Here is a 19,854-nt window from a genome sequence, read left to right as displayed (position 1 = left end):
TCCCAGGGATGAAGCCCACTTGATCATGGTGGATAAGCTTTTTGATGTGCTGCTGAATCCGGTTTGCCAGTATTTTATTGAGGATTTTTGCATTGATGTTCATCAGGGATATTGGCCTAAAATTCTCTTTTTTTGTTGTGTCTCTGCCAGGCTTTGGTATCAGGATGATGTTGGCCTCATAAAATGAGTTAGGGAGGATTCCCTCTTTTTCTATTGATTGGAATAGTTTCAGAAGAAATGGTACCAGCTCCTCCTTGTACCTCTGGTAGAATTCAGCTGTGAATCCATCTGGTCTTGGACTTTTTTTGGTTGGTAGGCTATTAATTATTGCCTCAATTTCAGAGCCTGCTATTGGTCTATTCAGGGATTCAACTTCTTCCTGGTTTAGTCTTGGGAGAGTGTAAGTGTCCAGGAAATTATCCATTCTTCTAGATTTTCTAGTTGATTTGCGTAGAGGTGTTTATAGTATTCTCTGATGGTAGTTTGTATTTCTGTGGGGTCGGTGGTGATATCCCCTTTCTCATTTTTTATTGTGTCTATTTGATTCCTCTCTCTTTTCTTCTTTATTAGTCTTGCTAGCAATCTGTCAATTTTGTTGATCTTTTCAAAAAACCAACTCCTGGATTCATTGATTTTTTGGAGGGGTTTTTGTGTCTCTATCTCCTTCAGTTCTGCTCTGATCTTAGTTATTTCTTGCCTTCTGCTAGCTTTTGAATGTGTTTGCTCTTGCCTCTCTAGTTCTTTTAATTGTGATGTTAGAGTGTCAATTTTAGATATTTCCTGCTTTCTCTTGTGGGCATTTAGTGCTATAAATTTCCCTCTACACACTGCTTTAAATGTGTCCCAGAGATTCTGGTATGTTGTATCTTTGTTCTCATTGGTTTCAAAGAACATCTTTATTTCTGCCTTCATTTCGTTATGTACCCAGTAGTCATTCAGGAGCAGGTTGTTCAGTTTCCATGTAGTTGAGCGGTTTTGATTGAGTTTCTTAGTCCTGAGTTCTAGTTTGATTGCACTGTGGTCTGAGAGACAGTTTGTTATAATTTCTGTTCTTTTGCATTTGCTAAGGAGTGCTTTACTTCCAATTATGTGGTCAATTTTGGAATAAGTGCAATGTGGTGCTGAGAAGAATGTATATTCTGTTGATTTGGGGTGGAGAGTTCTATAGATGTCTATTAGGTCTGCTTGCCGCAGAGATGAGTTCAATTCCTGGATATCCTTGTTAACTTTCTGTCTCGTTGATCTGTCTAATATTGATAGTGGAGTGTTGAAGTCTCCCATTATTATTGTATGGGAGTCTAAGTCTCTTTGTAAGTCTCTAAGGACTTGCTTTATGAATCTGGGTGCTCCTGTATTGGGTGCATATATATTTAGGATAGTTAGCTCCTCCTGTTGAATTGATCCCTTTACCATTATGTAACGGCCTTCTTTGTCTCTTTTGATCTTTGATGGTTTAAAGTCTGTTTTATCAGAGACTAGGATTGCAACCCCTGCTTTTTTTTGTTCTCCATTTGCTTGGTAGATCTTCCTCCATCCCTTTATTTTGAGCCTATGTGTGTCTCTGCATGTGAGATGGGTCTCCTGAATACAGCAGACTGATGGGTCTTGACTCTTTATCCAGTTTGCCAGTCTGTGTCTTTTAATTGGAGTATTTAGTCCAATTACATTTAAGGTTAATATTGTTATGTGTGAACTTGATCCTGCCATTATGATATTAACTGGTTATTTTCCTCGTTAGTTGATGCAGTTTCTTCCTAGCCTTGATGGTCTTTACATTTTGGCATGTTTTTGCAATGGCTGGTACCAGTTGTTACTTTCCATGTTTAGTGCTTCCTTCAGGGTCTCTTGTAAGGCAGGCCTGGTGGTGACAAAATCTCTAAGCATTTGCTTATCTTTAAAGATTTTATTTATCCTTCACTTATGAAACTTAGTTTGGCTGGATATGAAATTCTGGGTTGAAAATTCCTTTCTTTAAGAATGTTGAATATTGGCCCCCACTCTCTTCTGGCTTGTAGAGTTTCTGCCAAGAGATCTGCTGTTAGTCTGATGGGCTTCCCTTTGTGGGTAACCCGACCTTTCTCTCTGGCTGCCCTTAAGAATTTTTCCTTCATTTCAACTTTGGTGAATCTGACAATTATGTGTCTTGGAGTTGCTCTTCTCGAGGAGTATCTTTGTGGCGTTCTCTGTATTTCCTGAATTTGAATGTTGGCCTGCCCTACTAGGTTGGGGAAGCTCTCCTGGATGATATCCTGAAGAGTGTTTTCCAACTTGGTTCCATTTTCCCCCTCACTTTCAGGCACACCAATCAGACGTAGATTTGGTCTTTTAACATAATCCCTTACTTCTTGCAGGCTTTGTTCATTTCTTTTTCTTCTTTTTTCTTTTGGTTTCTCTTCTCGCTTCATTTCATTCATTTGATCCTCAATCGCTGATACTCTTTCTTCCAGTTGATCAAGTCGGTTACTGAAGCTTGTGCATTTGTCACGTATTTCTCGTGTCATGGTTTTCATCTCTGTCATTTCGTTTATGACCTTCTCTGCGTTAATTAGTCTAGCTGTCAATTCTTCCACTCTTTTTTCAAGATTTTTAGTTTCTTTGTGCTGGGTACGTAATTCCTCCTTTAGCTCTGAGAAGTTTGATGGACTGAAGCCTTCTTCTCTCCTCTCGTCAAAGTCATTCTCTGACCAGCTTTGATCCGTTGCTGGCGATGGGCTGCACTCCTTTGCAGGGGGAGATGCGCTCTTATGTTTTGAATTTCCAGCTTTTCTGCCCTGCTTTTCCCCCATCTTTGTGGTTTTATCTGCCTCTGGTCTTTGATGATGGTGACGTAGTGATGGGGTTTTGGTATAGGTGTCCTTCCTGTTTGATAGTTTTCCTTCTAACAGTCAGGACCCTCAGCTGTAGGTCTGTTGGAGATTGCTTGAGGTCCACTCCAGACCTTGTTTGCCTGGGTATCAGCAGCAGAGGTTGCCGAAGATAGAATATTGCTGAACAGCGAGTGTACCTGTCTGATTCTTACTTTGGAAGCTTCCTCTCAGGGGTGTACTCCACCCTGTGAGGTGTGGGGTGTCAGACTGCCCGTAGTGGGGGATGTCTCCCAATTAGGCTACTCAGGGGTCAGGGACCCACTTGAGCAGTCAGTCTGTCCCTTCTCAGATCTCAACCTCCGTGTTGGGAGATCCACTGCTCTCTTCAAAGCTGTCAGACAGAGTCGTTTGCGTCTGCAAAGGCTTCTGCTGCTTTTTTTGTTGTTGTTGTTTAGCTGTGCCCTGTCCCCAGAGGTGGAGTCTACAGATACAGGCAGGTTTCCTTGAGCTGCTGTGAGCTCCACCCAGTTCGAGCTTCCCAGCGGCTTTGTTTACCTACTTAAGCCTCAGCAATGGCGGGCGCCCCTCCCCCAGCCTCGCTGCTGCCTTGTGGTTAGATCCCAGACTGCTGTGTTAGCAATGAGGGAGGCTCCGTGGGCGTGGGATCCTCCCGGCCAGGTGTGGGATATATTCTCCTGGTGTGCCCGTTTGCTTAAAGTGCAGTATTGGGGTGGGAGTTACCCGATTTTCCAGGTGTTGTGTGTCTCAGTTCCCCTGGCTAGGAAAAGGGATTCCCTTCCCCCTTGCGTTCCCAGGTGAGGCGATGCCTCGCCCTGCTTCAGCTCTCACTGGTCGGGCTGCAGCAGCTGACCAGCACCGATTGTCCGGCACTCCCTAGTGAGATGACCCCAGTACCTCAGTTGAATGCAGAAATCACCGGTCTTCTGTGTGGCTTGCGTTGGGAGTTGGAGACTGGAGCTGTTCCTATTCGGCCATCTTGCTCCGCCCCCCAAAAGCCCGCGGGGTTTTCCCAGGTTAATCCTCTCTTAACAGACTGCACAGCAGGGAGAGAAATAGAAGAATCTCCAGGCCACCTTCAGAAGTGAAGATGGATTCTTCGCAGAGTGCTAGGGGGAAGATACCTGATGGGCCCTCTAGTTCAACAGATTCCTCCCCATTCCACAGACAGCCCAGAGAGGAGAGGCACAGAAGATAATAATGACAAGGAATAAACATGACCATGATGCAGCAGCTACGTTTGCCATGTGCCCCCTTGTCTGCCAGGCTTTGGGCCAGGTGCTCTGTATACTTGCTTTTCATGATTCTGCCAGGTATGGATAGATGTACCCACTTTACAGATGAGAAAACCGAGCTCCAAGGAGAGAATGATATGGACAGAATCTATCTCAGAGCCGGAGGCTTGGCTATGATCCTTACTCACCCCACCACATTGAATCCCTCAACAAGCTGTCAGCAGTGACTCATTAGCTTCATTTCACAGATACACCTCTGAAATGAACTCGTGTTTTACTTTGGTCTCCCCTAGCTTTCCAGGCCTCCAAGCAGCCTCTGGGGCCACCTTCCCTGCTGGCCAGCTGTGTCCTTTCCTGCTGGAACCACGCAGACCCAGGCTCCCCATGCTCATCAGCCTTGAGCCTGGCATCTACTTGGGACTGACCTGCTGGGTGGCCACTCCTCCAGAGCCACCTACTCACTATTACCTGCTAGATCCCTTGGGAATCCTCTTTATTTATTTATCTTTGGGGGTTTGTATGATTTTGTTTGTTACTTATAAACAATGGATCCATTTGACTTTTATCAAGTCATGTAAATGGATCTAATTTTATTTTTTGGTGTATGTATACCTGGTTATCCCAACATCATTTATTAACTGTCCATCTTTCCCCACTGATTTGAGATGCCACCTTTCTGTATGATACATTTTCACAGTTGAGGCTATTTCTGGATTTTCTATTCCGTTTCGTTGTTCTCTGTTTATTCCCATGACACACTGTTTCCATGATAAAAGATTTAGGGCCAGGCATGGTGGCTCACACCTGTAATTCCAGCACTTTGGGAGGCCAAGGCGGGCAGATCATGAGGTCAGGAGTTCAAGACCAGCCTGTCCAACATGGTGAAAACCCATTTCTACTAAAAATGCAAAAATTAGCTGAGTGTGGTGAGGGGCACCTCTAATCCCAGCTACTTGGGAGGCTGAGGCAGGAGAAACACTTGAAACCGGAAGGTGGAGGTTGCAGTGAGCCCAGATCATGCCACTGTACTCCAGCCTGGGCAATAAGAGTGAAATTCTGTCTAAAAAAAAAAAAAAAAAAAAAAAAAAAAAAAAAAAAAAAAAGTAGAGCATATTTTAATTTCTGAGACACCTAGCCTTCCCTCCTTGCTCTAATTCTCTCTCTCTTTTCATTCTTTTTTAAAATTTTTTGTTTTTTATTTTTGAAATAGAGTCTCACCCTGCCACCCAGGCTGGTGATTTCGGCTCACTGCAACCTCGACTGTTGGGTTCGAGTGATTCTCCTGCCTCAGCCTCCTGAGTAACTGGGATTACAGGTGCATGCCACCACACTCAGCTAATTTTTTGTATTTTTAGTAGAGATGGGGTGTCATCAGTTTGGTCAAGCTGGCTTCGAACTCCTAATCTCAAGTAACCCACTTCCCTCAGCCTCCCAAAGTGTTAGGATTGCAGGCATGAGCCACCGTGCCCAGCCTCTCTCTCTTTTTTCTAAAAGACTTTTATTATGGAAAAAAATTGAACATCTATAAACTGAGTATAGTAATATAATGAACCACTATATATTCAACATCCAGCCTCAACCTGGATTAACATTTTGCCGTTTTTGTTTCATTTACACCCACTCCTTACCCCACTTAATTATTTTCATAGTTTTTCAACGTACAATTTTATGCGTGTTGAAATGCACAAATCTTATCTGTATGGTTTTGACAAATTTGTTCCACAATTGTAACACACATACCTATGAAAATATTAAATATTTTCATCACCTCACAAAGTTTATGCTTTTATCCAATCAATAGCCCCTTCCCAGGGCAACTGCTGTTCTGATTTTTTTTTTTCACCATAGGTTAGTTTTGCCTGCTGGAGAATTTTATATGAATGGAATCACAGTATGGACTTTTTTGTGTACAACCGCCTGTAGTCAAGCTTAATGCCTGTGAGAGGAATCCATGTTGAACAGTGTATCGATAGTTGGATTTTTTTTTTTTAACTGTAGAGTAGAATTTCACTGTATGAATATATCATGGATCATTTGTTCATTACCTTATTAATGAACTCATGGGTTGTTTCTGGTTTTTAGTTATTATGAATAAAGCCATTGTGAATATTTATGCATCATCTTTGTGTGGACATGTGTTTTCATTTTTCTTGGCTAAGAGTCTGGTGGTGAAATTGGTGGGTGGGTCTCATGATAAGTGTATATTTTACTTTCTAAGAAACTGTTAAACTGTTTATGAAAATGTTTGCATCATTATACATTCCTATCAGCAATGTAGGAGCATTCTAGTTGCTCCAGTTGCAACATTTAATGTTGATGGTCTTTAAAATTTTAGCCATTCTGAGCGAATGTGCTGAGGTATCTCAATGTAGTTTTAGTTTGCACTTCCTTAATAATTAACAATGTTGAGCACCTTTTCATGTGCTTTTTGGCCATTTGGAGATATATATATATATACATATATATATTTGATAAAGTGTCTCTTCAAGTCTGTTTTTCTGCTTTTTATTGGGCTGTTCATCTTTTGAGTATTGATTTGTCAGAGTTTTTTATATACTCTGGATACTTCCTTGGTCAGTAATATTTTCTCCCTGTCCATGACTTGCCTTTCATTTACTAACAGTGTCTTTGATTAGAAGAAGTTTTAAATTTAGATGAAGTCTAATTTATCAATCTTTTCTCTTATGGTTATTGCTTTCTGTATTCTGTCCAAGAAAAACTTTGTCTCCTCTCAAATTGCACAGATATTCTCCAATGTTTTCTCCTAAGAGCATGGCAACTTTAGTTTCTAACATTTGTGTTTAAGAAATAATGTAATCCCTACCAAAATTCTAAAGTCATTCTTGATAGAAACAGAAAAAATTTCCGAAATTCATATGGAGCCACAAAATACACCGAATTTTGAGCTAAAATAATAGAACAAGGCTGGAGGCATCATCATCTGGTTTCAAAATATATTACAAAGCTATAGTAATCAAAACAGCATGGTTCTGCCATAAAAACAAACACATCGACCAATGGAACAGGAGAGAGAACCCAGAAATAAAACCATGTATTTATGGTCAATTGATTTTCAACAAAAGTGCTTTGATTTGTTTTCATTATGGGTAACCATGTCGTTTCAGCATCACTTGTTGAAAAGGCTTTTGTTTCCCATGAATCTCTTTTCAAAACATTCCCTCACCTTCCATACTGCCATTCGCCTTCCCCTTCCAAGGCTGTTGCTCACTGACATCCTCCCTCTGGTCTCACAGGACCTTCCTCAAAGTGGCGACTCTGTAGATAGAACCTCATTTCTGGCAATGCTACATCACTGATGTGAAGAAATAAAGCACTCAGAATTAAACTGAAGTTTCAACTCTTTATTCCTACTTCCCTAAAATTAAACCATTTTGGCATGACAGGTGTGAGTCTGTGTGTGGTGGGTGAGACCTGTATGGTGTGTGTGGTGTCTATGAACTCCCCCAAAGACAGACTGGATCTTGCCACACTAGGCATCTTGCATAGTACCAGGCATATGGTGGTGTGGAGATGGTGGAGGAATACATGGATGCATAAATCATGAGAGGCCTTATCCAGCACCTTATTGGAGCTCATACCCAAAGTGATGCCAGCACTCTTGATCTCACACACCAAAGATAAATGTGCTTAGCCTAAAGGACTTGTTCTTACCTTGAAAGCTCCTTGGGGAAAGCATTCTTATTTATTATTTGTGCCTCCAAAACCCAGCTTAGGACTTGGTCCTGGAAAATCCTAATGCCAATTGAAATGGGTTGAATGGCCTGTATTCACCTGGTGATAGCTCATGGTTCTTCATATTCTCAGTGGGCTCCTTTTGAGTTTTATGTTAACTCTACTAATATGGAGTTGGATCTTCAGGCCAGCTTCAAAAATTATGACAGAATTCACTCATTTGTAGTTTTCCAGTCCTCCCTCCTTTCTCCAAGTTTCATGGGATGTCAAGCAGTGGTATTGACCATTTCTCCTGCAGGCTCCAGGTGTCTTGTGGGTTTATCTTCCATTTGCACCAGTACTCACATCTCCCTGAAAGTACAGTCTGATGGTGGGATCCTCTCTCTTTTTCTGGAGTTAATTATGATTCTCTTGGGGAATATGGAAATGCAACCAGCACCCAGGAAGCTGCTTTCTCTTCAGGTCTGTTAAACATGTCCTGTTGCTGTGTAAATAGTTTTCTTTTTTTCCTCCCAAGATGGTATAGAAAACACATTCTAGTAATGAAGTGGGGGAGTGCTTGTGATGAATTAAGTGAAAGAAAAACCCAACAAATTATGAAGGGGAATATATGGCATGATTCCAATTTGTTAAGAACAAAAAATAAGACCAAAGAAATATACTTTGGTAAACATGGAAAAAAAGACTGAAATGCTATTGCTCAGCAGAGGGTATTAGTGAGTTTTATTTTATCCCTTCTTCTTTTTATTTTTACATACTATTTAGAATTAACATGCTTTATTTTAAAAGTCAGAAAAATATTTATTTTAAAATTATTAACTTTTTAGTATATTGCCCTGATAAGTGATGGTAAGTGCTCTGAAGAGATCATGGTGGAGACCGACAGCCTACCAAAATGCATTCTCTCTTATAACAGAACTGAGGCTGGCCCATGGCTGATCTACACTTCCCAGTCTTCCTTGCAGCTTGATATGGCCATGTGATTACAATGGCATGTGAGCCAAAGTGATGTAGACCACTCAGAGGCTGGGTCTTTATCAGCACAGGTATGTCTTGTCTTGTCCACTCCCTTTCCTTTTTAACAGACTGGATGCAGATGACAAGACTCTAAGGGACAATGAGCAATATTCCTAAATTGCTATATGGGGGAGAACTACCTGCCAACTTGAACGACTGGTGTAGACTGCTCTGCAGCAAGGAAGTAACCTTCATAGAAGCTCTGCCCTGTTCATCATTGTTTCTTCAGGGCCTACCTGGGACCTGGCACAGAGGAGATGCTCAGTGTGTGTTTGTTGATTGGAACTAAACTTTTACTTTTCTGACATCTTCGTCACAAAGCCATGAAGAAATTCCATATCCTTATGACAATTTACTTAGAGTAAATTGTCATAATACATACTATTTTTATGTAAAATGTGAGATTGCAACAATATGCTTCCATTGATTTCTCACTCTTTGGTGCTGTAGTTGTGAAATACATTCTATCCACATATGCTATCAACTCCAAAGTACAGTACTGCAATTTTCACTTGAAGCTGTCATAGCCTGTTAAAGAAGTTAAAACAATGAATAGTACATGGTTTGTTTTTTTTTACTCACATATTTGCTATTAAGAGTGCTTTTCTTTTCTTCCTATAGATCCAAGTTTCCATCTGGCATCTTGTCCCTTCAGCTTCAAAAACCACCTTTAGAATTTCTTATAGTGCAAGGATGCTGGAGATTAATGATCTCAGCTTCATTTACCTGAAATGAATGTATTTTATTCTCATTTTTACAGAGACATTCATTGGCTATTGAATTACTGGTTAACAATTTTTGTTGTTTTCCTTTAGCATGTTAAAGATGTCTTCTATTCTCTTATGGCATTCATTGCTTCTGATAAAACATCAGCCTTAAATAGTATTTTTGTTTCTCTTTATGTAATATTTTTTTCTTTCTGACTGCTTTCTTGCTCTCTGACTGTGTTAACATAATACTTTTGTTTCTGATGCTTGACTATGATGTGCTAAGTATGGTTTTTCTTTGCACTTGGTGATGCTTGAGTTTCACTAAATTTATCATGTCTGCAACTTGCTGTTTTTCAATAAATCTGGGAAATTTCAAACATCATTTCTTCAAATGTGCTTTTCTGCTCTCCTCTCCCTCTGAGACCCCATTTACACATATATTATACCATTTCATATTGTCCCAAGAGCAGCTGAGTTTGTGTTTTTTCTTCAATATTTTCCCCCTCTGTCCTTCAAATTGTATAATTTTTATTAATAAGCCTTCAAGTTCATTAACCCTTTTCTTCTGTGGACACCAATTTGCTGTTGGTCCATCAGTACAAATTTTTTACTTCAGATATACTTCTCAGTTCTAGAATTTACATTTGAATCTTCTTATATTTTCTATTTTTTTTTTTTGGCTGAAATTTGCCAGCTTTTTTTTTTTTTTTTAAATTCCTAAATATGTTTCTGATAGCTGCTTTCAAGTTCTTGTGAAATAATTCCAACGTCTGGTTCATCTTGGGGTTCATTTCTACTGACAGTTTTTTATTTCTTGTTATGGGTTACATTCTTCTGCTTTTTCAGATTTCTACTAATTTTAACTGTACGCTAGATAGTATGGATGTTAAATTGAAAGGAGGCTGCATTACGTTTTCTTCCTTTAAAGTATGTTGAGCTTTGTTCTGGTTGGCAGTTAAATTCCTTGGCTGCAGTGGCTCACACCTGTAATCCCAGCACTTTGTGAGGGTAAGGTGATGGGATCGCTTGAGCTCATGAGTTTGAGATCTGCCTGGCCAACACAGTGAAACAGTGTCTCTATTAAAAATACAAAAAATCAGCTGGGCATGGTGGCATGTGCTTATAATCCCAACTACTTGGGAGGCTGAGGCACAAGAATCGCTTGAACCCAAGAGGTGAAGGTTGCAGTGAGCCGAGATCACCCCACTGCACTCCATCCTGGGGGACAGAGCCAGACTGTCTCAAAAAAAAATTACTGGACTATCCTTTTAATTCTGTCAGGCTTGCTTCTTTTATTCTTTGTTTGGTTATATTAGGGTTCTCCAGAGAGACAGAACCAATTGGATATACATATATAAGCATATATATGTATACATCTATATATGTACACGAATGCATGCTCTTGTTTGTTTATTTCTTTATTTATTATAAGGAATTGGCTCACATGATTATAGAGGATGAGAAGTCTTAAGATCTTCAGTCAACAAATTGGAGACCCAGAAGAACCAATGGTGTAAGGTCCAGTCTGAGTTCAAAGGCCTGAGAATCGGAAGAGCCAGTGGTATAACTGTTCCAGTCCAAGGGCAGGAGATGACTGATGTTCCAGCTCAAGGAGTCAGGCAGCCAAAGTGTCCTCTTACTCAGCCTTCTGTTCTATTCAGGTCTTCAACTGATTGGAAGTCACCCATGGATATTAGGGAGAACAGTCTGCTTGACTCAGCCTACTGATTCAAATGTTTATCTCATCCAAAAATACCTTCACTGACGTGTCCAGAATAATGTCTCGCCAAATGTTTGGGCACCTCATGGCCCAGTCAAGTTAACTCATAAAAGTAACTTATCACATAGGGTTATTTTATTTCAATTTTGAACTTGTTCCAACTTCATGGCTTTTATTCTAGGGTGTGGGTCTTCTCCAGTGTGGAGTCTGAGCTTCAGAGTTTTACGGTTTTAAATTTCCTCTCATCATTACCTTCATGTTAGTCTGCAGGAGGACTCCCCTGATCGATGTTTCAAGTTTGATCTGAGGATTGGGGAGCAAGGAATACAATAAGGCAGCTCTGAGCTTCAAGGGGTGAGGGCTCTGAGGTGCAAAGTGAAGTCCCACAATGCTCAGTGAAGTCTCTTCACTCTCCGTGGGATGCAACTGCAACATTCCAAGCTCTGCACATTCTCTGTTACCTCCTTCAGCGCTTGGTCTTGGGTTAGGTGACCGCTGCTGGGCCTCTTGGAGTCTCACTCTGTGCACACATAGGAATCCTTGGCCAAGGGCACACACAATGAGTTCCCAAAAGGCACACTCTCCTCAGGAACTTGCCCTGAACATTCCAGCACCTCCAGCAGCTTTGAACTCTGACTTAAACCTTTTTAGTTTAGGGAGACTACTGTCTCTGGGTCCCCACCTACCTGCATCACAGCAGAAAAAGCATCCCTAGAAAAAACTCCAGGGCAATTGTGGGGTTCACCTTGTGTGTTTTCCTCATCTCAAGGATCAGTCTTGCTATTCAATGCCTGAAATCAATTATCTTATGTATTTGAACTATTTTGTAGTTGCTTTCAATAGGAGGGTATGTCCTGTATCAGTTACATCACCATAGCTGGATGCAGAAGTAAAACTGCCATTTTGGGGCAATTGTTTAAAAATCAGAGAATCTCACATTGCCCATCAACAAAAATACACATTTACATGGGCAGTTCATAGTTGCCCCTGCTGCTTCAATGTCTTAGCTTGGGCAACTCTCTCACTAATAAAAGCTTGCATTTGCACAGCCCTTTTTAGTGTTTAAGAACTCTCTTGCAAATGTTATTTGACTTGTTCCTTCTAACAAGGCATTCTTTCGTTCTGCAAATAAGAAACAGACTTAAAGATGTCAATTGTCTCAGTTAAGATAGTGGGAATTTCAACCTTGAATTCTAGCTCTGAATTTAGTGCTCTTTACCTGCCTGCTGTTGGCTACCCAGCAAGGTGCTGGGGAGGGCAGAAGGTAGGAGACCTGGGTGCATGAGGGCCCTCCAGCAGACTTTGCGAGCTCCCACTATGACAGACTCTCTGTGCTTCCTTTGGGCATTCACAGGCATGGGGTCCTGGCCTGTCCCATGCTGGCCACCCTTCCCGCCTCTGTGGAAGGTCCTGTGTCTAATCTGCTCTTACCATAGGCCTCTGATTTCAGGCAGTATCTTGTAGATTTTATGATTTCATTGGTGACAATGAGGGAGGTATTTTCATCATATACAACAAACACTTCATCGCAAATTCTCTAAGGTTTTCTCTTTCCCCTGGCTGGCACTGCATGTATCCTTTCAATTTCTCTTTTTTTTTTCTTTTCTTTTCTTTTTTTTTTTTTTTGAGACAGAGTCTTGCCCTTGTCACCCAAGCTGGAGTGCAGCTGGACAGATCTACTATTTTGGCTGCTGTCTACTGACAAGTTTGCATTGGTGGAGGGTGAGGTTTTATGACAAATGTTATTTTCCTCTTTAAACCAATCTTGGAGCCTTACTCCATCTCATAACAAGTGACGTTGCTGCTGCCTCTCAGTCAGTCATGCATGGTCCACTGGTTTTGTGAGCTAGAGACAGGCAATGAGCTGCACTGAGGGTCAAGGATCAGGCATTAGCGCTAACAAGTGCCCTTGCTCTGTGGCAAAATTCTCCTTTTACAGAGCACAAGCAGGATTGTGTGTGAAAGGACATGCTTGTTCATCCTGTGCAGATGCCCTTATGGATAGGTGACATGGATAATTCAGCCTAGTTAATATACTCAGAGGAATGAGAATTTGGAGTCTGAGTTTCAGAGACTTCCTTCTGTGGTTTTAGATGTCCTCTCATCCTTGCCTCAGTGTTGGCCGCAGGAGGACTCCCCTGATTGGCGGTTCAAGTTCGATCTGAGGATAGGGGAGGAAGAAATCCAAGTGGGTAACCCTGAGCTTTGTGGGGCGAGGGCTGCTGAACCCATGCCATGTCCAGGGGTGCACTTGAAACACACTTCTGATTAGATTCACCTAACACGATCCTTGTTCTCATTTTGAAAGAGGCCCAGAGAGGAGAGGTGTGCACCAGTGGTCACATGGCTAGTGAAGAGAGAACACAGAATCCAGACCTACTCTTCTAGGGCCGAGCTGTACTTTCCATTTTGTCCTTGGCCCCACCCAGCACCGCTTGACCAGGGAGAGTGCACAGACCCAAGGGGCCTTGCTGCAGAACCCAAGTCACCCGCCAGAACTCCAGCAGCTCCGTGGTCGGCTGGAGAGCGGGCAGAGTCACGCATCTGCCTGCTCTCCACTTCTGCTTTCTCCAGGAAATGAGCAGAGACCCAGCGCGAGTGATTCAGAGTGAAACGGCGCTGAAGATTGCCGATGCGGGGCCGGTCCTCTTCCCCCGAGCCTGAGGGGCTGCAGCTGGGGATGAGGGGTTCCATGCCATCTGATATCTGCAGGCGCTGACGGCCACCCCTCCAGGTAGGCCACCTTGCTCTTGGCCAAGCCAGGCCAGCCTAGAGGTGGGCATGTGGGCCCCCCGCCTGTCAGCGTGGGGCCTACTGGCTGCCTCCTGGGAGGCTGAGTATGGGGGCACATGTGACCCAGTGCCTGGTTCGGGTTTGTGGATGTGGGAGAGGAGGTGAGCTGGGGAGCAGGAAGTGTGTGTGGCGTGGGCGGCCCTTGTGGTCAGGGCCATTCCAGGGCCTGGGTCTGCGGAAGTGTGTATCACCCCTGAGGTTTGGGAGTCAGGCTGAGCTCCAGCAGCGCTCCTTGACCTCCGACGTCAGGTCAAGTCTTTTCTCGGGGTCCTGCTATGAAAGGATTCCTGGGAAGGGCTGACACGGGCTTTCCTGGTTGTCAAGGGGGCGGAGAGAGTAGGCCGACAGTAAGACTCGCCCTCCAAGACCCCGCATAGGTCTGACTGAGGAGTGCAGAGCCGGAGGGCCATTTCCAATGAGCCTCAGAGGGAGCTGGTCTGTCCTGGCCCTGCCATTACTCACTGGGTTCTGGTAAGTAGGTGCCTCCCTGGGCTCACTTCCCTCATCTGAACTGTTACAGGCAAACCGTTGAAACGCCGGCATTTTCTGCCTAAGCAGGGCCACCTGCTCAGTAAGGGCTGATTCTTCATTTCCTCTGAAATGAAACTTCTAAAACACTACACGGATCCTTTGTCCCAACCTATCTAAAGTGAGGGATGAGCTGATGTGATAACTAAGGGCGCTATGTATTACTCTTTCCACGGAGCACACTAATTTTAATATGAGTTTGTGTATAGTCATTCATTTAATTATTTAACATATAGGTATTGAGAAGCCACGCCCTGCCAGGCTCTGGTCAAAGCGGACAGGGGTCTGTGGTGCTCAGCGTGTGGGAGAGTGGCAGGTAGGGTGGGGGTCTTGGGAGGGTGGGGATGGCTCTAGTCTTCTGAGAGGCGACCTGTCTGAGGGAGGCCGAGCCCTGTGGGTTTCTGAGAAGTGTTCTTGACAAGGGTCTGAAGGAGGAGACCTGGTGGAGGTTGGTATGGTAGAGTGGGGTAAGGGGCATGTCTGGGGCTCTGACCAGCGAGGTAGGGAACAGGGTCAGGTCAGGGAGGCCCTTCCTGTCTGTCCATCCTGAGCACCTGGGCTATTCTTCCATGAACTTGGGAAGATTTTCAGTGTTGAAAGAAAAGAAAAGTTCAGCCAGGCACAGTGGCTCACGCCTGTAATCCCAGCACTTTGGGAGGCTAACAGGGGCAAATCACCTGAGGTCGGGAGTTTGAGACCAGTCTGGACAACATGATGAAACTCCATCTCTAAAAAAAAAAAAAGAAAGAAAATTTAGAAAGACCATAATAAGATAAAAGTAATAAAAGTAGCATAAACCCTGTGTGCTGATACCTTAGATTTTCTAAAGATCAGCATCATCTTCAAAGTCCTCTTCATATCCATCCTTCTCCCTCCCTTTTCAAAAGCAGCAACTGTCCAGAATTTTAGGTTTATTGTTCCCTTGCTTTTTTTTTCTAGTTTTACATCCCATATTTAAATTGCTATATATGTATGATTGCAAGCTGTTGAACTCCGTAAACATGGAATTAAATATTCTTTTAAAATTTGCCTAATTGGTTCAAAAGTATGTTTCTGAAATTCCTTCATATTGTTGCATGTACCTGTATATAATTCATGTTTTCTACAGTATAGTATTCTATTAGATGAATATACCTCAATATATTTATTTGAGATGCTACTGATGGGCACTTGAGATATTTCAAGAGTTTATTTTTTTTTCTATTATAAGCAGTGCTGCTAGAACTATTTTTGTATATGCATCTTTGGGCGTGTGTGCAAGAATTTCTCTAGGGTATATACTCTAGAAATAGAATTGGTGGGTCATAGGTTATACATATCTTCAGACTTACTGGATGTCACCACATTGTTTTCCAAAGGTTTTGCCTCATTTTACCCAACCCTCAGCAATGCACCAAAGTTTCTGTTGCTCCACATCTTCACCAACATTTGATATTGTCAGGTACTGTATTTCTGCCAATCTGGTAGAAATGAAAAGCTATCTTAGCATGTTTTTAATTTGCATTGCCCAAATTACTAAGGTTGGGCATCTTTTTCATATGTTTATTGGCCATTTGGGGTCCCTTTTCCTGTTCACATTTTTTGTCCATTTCTCATGGGGTTACCTGTCTTTTATCCTATTGATTTGCCATAATTCAATACGTATTCTGGGTACTACTTTTTATCATTTATATATATATAACAAATATTTTCCATTGGTTGGTGCCCTGTCTCCTTATATTCCTGTGGTTTTTATTAATGACTGAATTTCTTAGTTTCAAACAAGTTTATCCATCTGTTGCTTTATGATTTATACTTGTTATGTGTTATCTAAGAAATTCTCCACTGTAAGACTGTAAAATTATTCTCATATATTTTCAAATAATTTTATAATATTACTTTTTACACTTAAGTCTCTAGTCTGCCTGGAAATGGCTTTTCTGTATGGCATGAGGTGGGAAGAAACCTCATTTTATTTTGCTTTTCCCATATGGATAACCAAGAGTCTTGGCACCATTTATTTAACAGGCCATTTTTTTTTTTCTTTCCTTTTTTTTGAGATAAAGTCTTGCTCTGTCACTGAGGCTAGAGTGCAATGGCATGATCTCGGCTCACTGCAACCTTTACCTCCCAGGTTCAAGCAATTCTCCTGCCTCAGACTCCCTAGTAGCTGAGATTACAGACACCCGCCACCCTTGCTCTGTCGCCCAGGCTGGAGTGCAGTGGTATGATCTTGGCTCACTGCAACCTCCACCTCCTGGGTTCAAGCGAGTCTTCTGCCTCAGCCTCCCCAGTAGCTGGGACTACTGGCGTGCACCACTGCACCTGGCTAATTTTTGGATTTTTTAGTAGAGATGGGGTTTCTCTGTGTTAGTCAGGCTGGTCTTGAATTCCTGACCTCGGGTGATCCACCCACCTCGGCCTCCCAAAGTACTGGGATTACAGGCGTGAGCCACCGCACCCAGCCTAATAGGCCATTCTTTATTCACTGATCCATGGTAGCTCTGTTGTGAGTTGAGTCGTCATGTGCATGGGGGTCTTTCCCAGTTCTCTATTCTGCCAATTTGTTTAACCCTTTGCCAATACTAGACAATATTGTTAACCACAGGTTTATAATAAATTTTGATATCTAGAAAGAGCCTCCCCATTCTTTTCTTCTTCCTTTCTTTCTTGAAAATCTTGGTATTTTACTCCTTCATATAAATTTCAGAATTGGCTTTCAACAGAAAAAAAAAAAAAAAACTATATTCAGATTTGACTGGTAATATAATTTGGAAAGAAGTGATATCTTTATGAAAATGACTTTCCCAATTCATGAATGTGGTCTGTCTCTCCATTTATTTAGATCTTCTCTAAAGTATTTAAATGCAATGTTATTATTTTCTTTATAGCAGTAGTGCATATTTTGACTAGATATATTCCTAAGTGGTTTATATTTTTATGTTGTGTTAATTGTCATTAAAATACATTTTTGGACTGTTGCTGTTTGGACTGATTCTTGTTAAAAATGCTTGCATTTTTAACAAGAATCTTTTTGGGTGTCGTGTGAAGATTGTAGGAGACCAAAGGAAGAAGCAAGACTACCAGTTGAGAGGCTTTTGCAATAACCCAGGCTAGAGGTGGTGGTGGCTTGCCCCAGAGTGATAATAGTTGAGATAATGAGAGGTGGTCAGAGTGGTCAGATTCTAGATAATTTTTTGAGGGTAGGATTTGATGACATTTAGGGTATAGAGGATGGAAGAAAGAGAGAAGCTAAGATGATTCGAGAGCAGCAGGACGAATGAGATTGTTGCCTACTGAGCTGGCTTGAGGGCAATAGAAGCAGATTTGGAAGGTGATGATGATTCAGAAATATGAGTTTGGTCATATAAAGATAGAGTTGCCTGTTAGACAATATGTGAAGAAAGGAAGTCTTTGCACTCTCCACCCCCACCCCAGTGACCTTCATGGTAGACAAGCAAGGCAACTTGACCAACTGGGAGAAAGAAGGAAGATATCTTGTGTAGGAGGGTAAGGAAAATGAAATGCCCAGAGTTCCTAGAGCCACACCTTAGAGCTGCTACCCATTTTATTTACAATTAGGGGCTTGCATTTGTAATCTCCCTCCAAGTGCTATAAACCATCAAAATGTAGATAGATGATATCTCCTAAACCCTTGGCTGCCAATCCCCTTTGAGGTATCTGTACTCCTTAAAAGCTTAAATATCAAAGTCTAGACCTTTGTTATCCAATACAGAAGCCACTAGCCATACTTGAAATGTAGCTGATGTGAATTGAGATGCACTGTAAGTATGAAATACACACCAGATTTCAAAGATGTTACAAACTACCAACAAAATTTATAAAATACCTCAGTACCTAAAAATATTGATTACATAGTGAAAATATTTTGGATATGTTGGGTTAAATGAAATATACTTTAAACATTAATTTAACCTATTTATTTTTGTTTTAAATATGTATCTACCAGAAAATTTGAAATTACACATGTGGCTGGAATTTGTGCCTGGCTTTCTATTTCTAATATTTCTGTTGGACAGCAGGCTTTAGAGGAATGATACTTCTTGTTCTTTGGCCAGAGGCTTTCATGGGAACACAGCTCAAGATGGATGAGAAGTAGGAGAGGTGAAAAGCCACTTGAACCAAATAATTCCAAGAAGAAAGAAAATATACAAGCTAAGAATAATGGATTTAGTACCTAAATAAACCAGGCACTTGTACTTTAAACTCAATCCTCAAGATGAGATAAGTTTCATTATTCCCATTTTACAGATGAGAAAATGGAGGCTCAGAGACATAAGGTTCTTTGCTCTCAAATAGTGAGTGACTGAGTTGAGATTTGACCCTAGTTCCACCTGATTTTAAAGCCTGTGCACTTGCATTAGACCAGACTACCACTAAAGGGCTGAAGAAGCTACACTTCTAGAGAGGAATAGTGAATGTTTGGCAGGAGTATGACAGTGGTTCCTCCCTTTTGGCTAAATGATTAATTCTTCTTTTGAGAATTCATAGGAAACAAAATCATTGCAGCAGGGATCCTTCCCCTCAGCATTGCCCACGACAGCAGTGGAGACAATCTAAGCATCCAGTTGTTACAGAGGGAGAGTCAATTATGGGTGATCCATTGAGAGGATGCTCCATGGTCACTAGGTCTGATACTTTAAGGAAAAGGGCAATGTAGAACATGTTTATGATATGATGGATGATTAATGCAACTAAATCATTTTCACATTAATTACAAGCAAAATATACTTGTGATATGGGATGTTTGGGGTGTTGCTTTTTCTGGCCAGAAACCTATGTGGTCAGTGGCACCTTTGCCTGAGTTCTTGTCCTGCATCCAGGAAGAATGAGGGACGCAGACATGTGGAGGGCAAGCAAGATGAAGAGGAGCTTTATTAAGTGTTAGAACAGCTAAGGGGAGACCCACAGTGGGTAGCTTCTCTTTATAGGCAGGTTGTCCTGATGAGTGCTCAGCTCTCAGCAGAGAGGGTATTTCCTCTCTGCAGCTGGTTGTCCCTACGTCTCAGCAGAGAGGAGCTCTGCAGAGAGGAGGCCCTGGAGAATGTAGCTCCTCTCTGTAGCTGGTCCTCCTATAATCTTCCCAGCTCTCAGCAGAGAGTAGCTCCTCCCTGCGGCTGGTCATCCAGTCAGCTCCCCATCCTCTGCTCTGCTCTGGCTGAATCCAGGGTTTTTATGGACCTCAGAGGGGAGGAAATGAGAGCCAAATGGGCGATGTGTGACCATGAGCAGCCTGAAAAAGGCAACAGAAGTCCCCACTCTGGTTCCTGGGTCTGGTAACCCAGCCCCCAGCCTTCAGGCCCTCCCTGGTTTGAAGGTAGGACCTTACTGGG

The 19,854-nt window shown here is 42.1% G+C and overlaps 1 protein-coding gene across 4 annotated transcripts in view; it reads left to right on the top strand.

Annotated features, from left to right (window-relative positions):
- The first annotated feature begins 13,652 nt into the window (after positions 1–13,652).
- Positions 13,653–19,854, top strand: part of WDFY4 (WDFY family member 4) — a 300,326-nt gene continuing 294,124 nt past the window's right edge. For 2 of the 4 annotated variants that reach the window (XM_030940063.1, XM_030940062.1), the window contains exon 1: positions 13,671–13,934. The gene's annotated coding sequence lies outside the window, so the exon portion shown is untranslated. Of the gene's footprint in view, positions 13,935–14,199; positions 14,465–19,854 lie in introns of those variants that run through there. The other 2 variants (XM_030940065.1, XM_010382862.2) reach the window with 2 other exon arrangements.

Source organism: Rhinopithecus roxellana, chromosome 11 (assembly GCF_007565055.1).
Source record: "Rhinopithecus roxellana isolate Shanxi Qingling chromosome 11, ASM756505v1, whole genome shotgun sequence".
Taxonomy (NCBI): Eukaryota; Metazoa; Chordata; class Mammalia; order Primates; family Cercopithecidae; genus Rhinopithecus; species Rhinopithecus roxellana.
Note: the sequence above shows the minus strand (reverse complement) of the source record. Positions and strands in the feature narration are given on the sequence as shown.